We start from the raw sequence: 5,641 nt of genomic DNA, 5'->3' as shown, positions 1-5,641 counted from the left end.
TCAAGGACACCAAGAACCTCCACTTTCTTAGAAACATTAAATGATTTTGTTGCAGACTAAAAGAATGCTGTTATCTGGGCTTATTTTTTATAGTCATTTTCATGTTGTGAGTCTCTCTTTCTCTTGGGAATTCACGAAGAGCTATTCAGCATAATATATAGGCCAGGGATCGGCAACCTTTGGCACGCGGCTCGCCAGGGTAAGCACCCTGGTGGGCCGTGCTGATTTGTTTACCTGCCACATTGGCAGGTTTGGCCGATCGTGGCTCCCATTGGCCTGGAGCAGTGAACCGCAGCCAATTGGGGTGGTGGGAAGTGACGGCCAACACATCCGTCAGCTTGCGCGACTTCCCGCTGCCCACATCGGCCTGGAGCGGTGAACCGCACCCAGTGGGAGCCCTGATCGCCTGAACCTGAAGACACAGCAGGTAAACAAACCGGCACGGCCTGTCGGGGTGCTTACTCTGGTGAGCCGCGTGCCAAAGGTTGCCAATCCCTGATGCAGGCTCTGAACAACTAAACTAAGACACACACAAGACAGACAAAAGTGGGTTCTGCTCCCATCTTTCTGGGATTTAGCTGCTTGCACTTGAATCTTGATGGTTTCTCACCAGACATTTTTATATTCTTAATATACCTAATATATATTATTGGGCCAGATGTTCAGCCGGCATAAATTGCTCCATTGTATTTAATAGTTTGATAACTAAATGGGTTCTGAATCCAGGAGAGACTTTAGGAAGTGGCGGAATTGCACACTTTGAGGTGGGAATATTCTTGTTGCACTTTTGCTGGGTTAGTTATTTGTTCACAATATAGCTGAGGGAACACAAGAATGGTAAATTGGGATTGAAAATTATGGTTCATCATTTAATGGAGATGAAAGTGATACATAGTAAGAGGCAGCTTGGTTCAGCAGATATGTGTCCTGTGTTTACTTCTAGCTCTGCCAGTGACCTGCATTAACACCTTGGGCAAGTCACTTCTCCTCTGTTTCCCTCACCCTCTCATCTTGAAAATGGGGATGAAGATACTTGCCTTCCTTTGCAGAGCACTTTGACAGCTGCAGATAAAAAGATCTATATAAGAGTTGAGTGTTGTTGTTATCCCATGTTTTATGTTCAATGATATTCCTTGGACCATCTATGAAATTGCACACTTTCTATTCTCCTCTTATGGGCACTTGCATCCTACTTAAAACCACTCATGTAATAGCCTTAATTGCAGCCGTGAACCCTTTTCATTGTAAATACTGTGCAATCACATTCTTATACGCCTGCACTTATGCTAATCTCAGTCATTTGATTTCTCTGGGTGATGCTGAAAGGATAGTAGCTCTTTCTTACACGTTTATTAAGGAAATGACTTTTGTTGTATAACGCTGGAAAAAACAAACTCTCTTTATACAATAAAATCCTGACTATGAATCAGTCTTCACAGAAAAGCTCCATCTCTGCTCCTTTCACCATTCTGGGTCAATTGTTCATCAATGATTTTTTCCTCTAGAATTTGGAATTCATCTCAACATTCACTCCTTCCAACAGTGCAGACTACTGCACTCTGAACACTTCTAACCAAGCCTCTGTCCTTTTCAGAAAGTGGGGAGCTTTCATTCAGTTTCTTTATTCTGGAAAATATGAGGTCTCAAATTACATGACATATCAACACAGTTTATGTGCTTAATATCAGAGCTAAAGAAAATTCCCTGTGAGCAGTGTTAACCAAAGAGCCAATTACTGTCATTTTCCTTTGTCCAAATATTTTTCTAGCTAGACCTAAAAACGCTCCATGAGTGGGAGAACTGTTACTATAGCCATACAGGTAAAGGAAACCAGAATGGACCTTTGATCATCCCCTGTAAAGTCAAAGGGAGTCCAGGGCCACACAGGTAGTCAACGGCAGAACTATGAGTTCCTGGCTCCCTTTCTGTGCTCAGTCCTCTAAAACAAGACACAAGAATAAGACAAGCAGATGAGAAAGAGACAGACCTAACTGATCTGATCTACTGAAGGAGTCCATGCACACAACTGAAAAAACATCAGTTAACACATAAAAATCCACTTGCCCATCTAAAACTCATAGCCAAGGGGTTTCTGCAGTGTTGTAGCTGTGTTGGTCCCAGGATACCAGAGACACAAGGTGTGTAAGCTCGAAAGTTTGTCTCTTCCACCAGCAGAAGCTGGTCCTCACTCATCTTGTCTCTCCAAGGGCATTTTTAAGCATTTGGTTCTGGATTTGTTCAGTGCGTAAATGTCTTTTAAGTAGGGTGACCAGATAGCAACTGTGAAAAAACAGGGGGTGAGGGGTAATAGGCAAGGAAATTCCCAAAAAATGAGACTGTCCCTTTAAAAACAGGACTTCTGGTCACCCTATTTTAAGGGACCCAGCAATTTAACATTTCAAAATCCCTTCTCCCTGCTGCATGCAATGCTTGTTTTCAAAGTAATGTAAAGGCTCAAAACAGAAGCCCATAATTTTGCTAAGGTCAGCAAGGCTGAGCCAGTGGTGACAAGTCTGTAAGAAAAGTAAAGGTCAGAGATTGAACAGATACTTGGCAAGCATTGGTTTGCTTTGATAATTTAACATGGCGTGCGAGGGGAAGCAGTAACTCATGGAGAGAGGAACACGAAGGCAGACCACTATAACTGAGGACATATCTCAACGACATGACTAGATGGCCCCAGAAGGGACCTAGTATGTAGCTACATGCATGCACCTTTTCTATCATGGTGCACGTGTGAAATGTGCTCCAAGGAAAAAGGCAACTCTACGATTACATTTTAATATATCCTCCTTCATACACCTCAGTCACACTGTCAGTCTTGCTGGGAGGGAAAGAGACAAGCGGCTATATAAACCCAAAGCACAGCCCAGTCCTGGGACAACAACACTCTTTGAATGGGAAATGCTTTTGTGTTGTAATGTCTTTCCTTAGGGGGAATCTAGCACACACTTTCCAGGTAGGTCCCTTTGCCTAATCTAGATGGGTTGACTAGTCCGGACCCCACCCCAACAGCCTCATGCTGCTGTTAACAGATCAACCCTTAGGAGCATCATCCAGGTTACGACCCTCTGTTGCTGAGGCAGCAACCAAATCTTGCTCAGTTCTGCAGCCATTCATCCTTGCAGGACAATGCTTAGACTCCAGTGACAGCTGCCATCCAGCTTCCCAGCCTTTCCTCACTAACTCTCCCTGCTGCATCCTTTACTGTCTTTCAACTCAGACTTCTTGCTCCCCATTCGTCCTAACAACCTCTTGGCCCCAGTTAGACATTGACCGAGCCATGACTCTAGCAGTGCCTCTGCAAGCCTTACGAATCTGGGCTAAGCTCAGGCCACTAGGATTACATATCTGTAATGTGGCCAGGTGATTTTTAACCCTGAATTCCTGGAGGGAACAGGAAACATCACCTTCAGTATGGTTTTTAATTATAGTTGACGGAAAAATCTTGTGCCAATAAAGATGGAATTTATTATATGGACGTCCAAACACCAAAGTGTTTCCTTCAATCCACGTTCTGCTGTCTCATCACATACCCTGTGGGAATGTGGCAAGACATTACCTGTCTAGGCAAGTCTAGTTGTACCTAGGCTCAAGCAGACCAGATGTGAGCAGACAGAGTGCTTAAGGAACAATTCCCATTTACCAAAAGAGCTTTTGAAATCAGCTCCCCAAGCTCCCCCTCCTCATGTGAAAACAAGCATTAAGAGGATAGGATGCATTCTGCATTGTAAGACATTAGGAGGAGCGGTCAGTGTTTCACTGGATGGCAAAGACATTGTAATCCTTTTGTGGAGATAAGTGGCTTATTGAAAATGTTGGAGAGAAAGTACTGTATGTGGTGCAGACCAATGGAGAAACAGACATGTATGTTATAAATAAGAAGCAATCTGAACAAAGACAGAGGACAACCAGCACTCCAAAGGGAACTGCTGTGCCTAGATAGGAGATAGTATCACAGGGGTCGCCGTGTTAGTCTGGATCTGTAAAAGCAGCAAAGAGTCCTGTGGCACCTTATAGACTAACAGACATTTTGGAGCATGAGCTTTCGTGGGTGAATACCCACTTCGTCGGATGCATTCACCCACGAAAGCTCATGCTCCAAAACATCTGTTAGTCTATAAGGTGCCACAGGACTCTTTGCTAGATATGAGATAATATCTCTGTCTCTAGCCCTGCTGTTGTTACTTGCTCACTAAAAATATTTTTGGTGGACAGGTATCAGTGATCATTGCAAAGGGCAGGAAAGTAACCTGACAACCTTGCAAGGCTGTGAAGCAAAGAGCTGAGTTGTTGAGCACTGCTCGGCAGGGTCTAGAGACCTCACAAGGCTGATAGGCTTGTGTTGGAAATACAAAATTAACCCGTCTTGGGAGGCCAACAGGCAGATGATATGCACTAGGGACCAGTTTCAATCCCTGCCTGAGTACAAGTGACTGGCCTGGGTTATGAACATCTCCCCTTCCCTGGCTGTGATGTAGCAGTAGAGCTGCTACTCCAACATCAGTGCTAGGGAACACTGGGAAATCCTAACCTCCCATTCTTTCAGGTGTCATAGCTGGTGGACCTGTACACGACTGCTGCACACTCCAGAAATGGTCAACCCCCTATGGAATAGTGCACAGGAAGCCTCTGGCTAGCTCCCAGAAGGTGTCTGCATTCAAATCCCCCTGCACCCAGATTGGTGATGGGGAAGGAAGGATGGAATTTGGCTCCTAACCTTCTGCCTTTAAATTTAACAGATTCCTGTTCTAAATTTTATATTCTGGGAAAAATAAGCTCCCCAGGGCAATTCTTTCTTTTTCAAGAAATGGAAGCCCACTAAAATCAGAGCTGTGAAATTCAGGTTTGGAAAAAAAAAATTAAAACCAACTTAAAGCCAAAGTTTGGGATACTTAGGTCCCCCTGTGCTGCTTGGGACTCATCTCTCCCGGACAAGTTAAATTCTCAGACATTTCAAACCAGGGCCGCCCAGAGGACTCAGGGGGCCTGGGGTCTTCGGCGGCGGGGGGCCCCGCTTCAGTGGTAATTCGGCGGCGGGGGGTCCTTCCACTCCGGGACTCGCCGCCAAAGTGTCCCGAAGACCCGCAGCAGGGCCCCCCACCGCCAAATTACCGCCAAAGCGGGACCTGCCACCGAAGTGCAGCCGGCTCTTCGGCGGCAGGGGATCCCCACTGCGGGTCTTCAGGGCACTTCGGCAGCGGGTCCCTGAGTGGAAGGAGCCCCCTGCCGCCGCAGAATTACCACCGAAGACCTGGCAGCACTTCGGCAGCGGGTGCTGCTTTGGCGATAATTTGGTGGCAGGGGGTCCTTCCGCCCCAGAGAGGAAGGACCCCCTGCCGCCGAAGACCGGGAGCGAAGAAGCTCCGGGGCCCGGGCCCTGCGAGAGTTTTCCGGGGCCCCCGGAGCGAGTGAAGGACCCCGAAAAACTCTCGTGGGGGCCCCTGCGGGGCCCGGGGCAAATTGCCCCACTTGCCCCCCCCCTCTGGGCAGCCCTGTTTCAAACTGTTGTAAATAACTTGATTGTTTTCATGGCTAGAGTGGCCACAGGACGATCCCTGCTAGAAAAAACCTGGATCCAAACACCTAATCTCCAGAACTGAAATTCACAGCTGTTTAGAGGGCCAGCAGGAGGCCTGCA

This window comes from Mauremys mutica, chromosome 4 (genome assembly GCF_020497125.1).
Source record: "Mauremys mutica isolate MM-2020 ecotype Southern chromosome 4, ASM2049712v1, whole genome shotgun sequence".
NCBI classification, from domain to species: Eukaryota; Metazoa; Chordata; order Testudines; family Geoemydidae; genus Mauremys; species Mauremys mutica.
Note: the sequence above shows the minus strand (reverse complement) of the source record.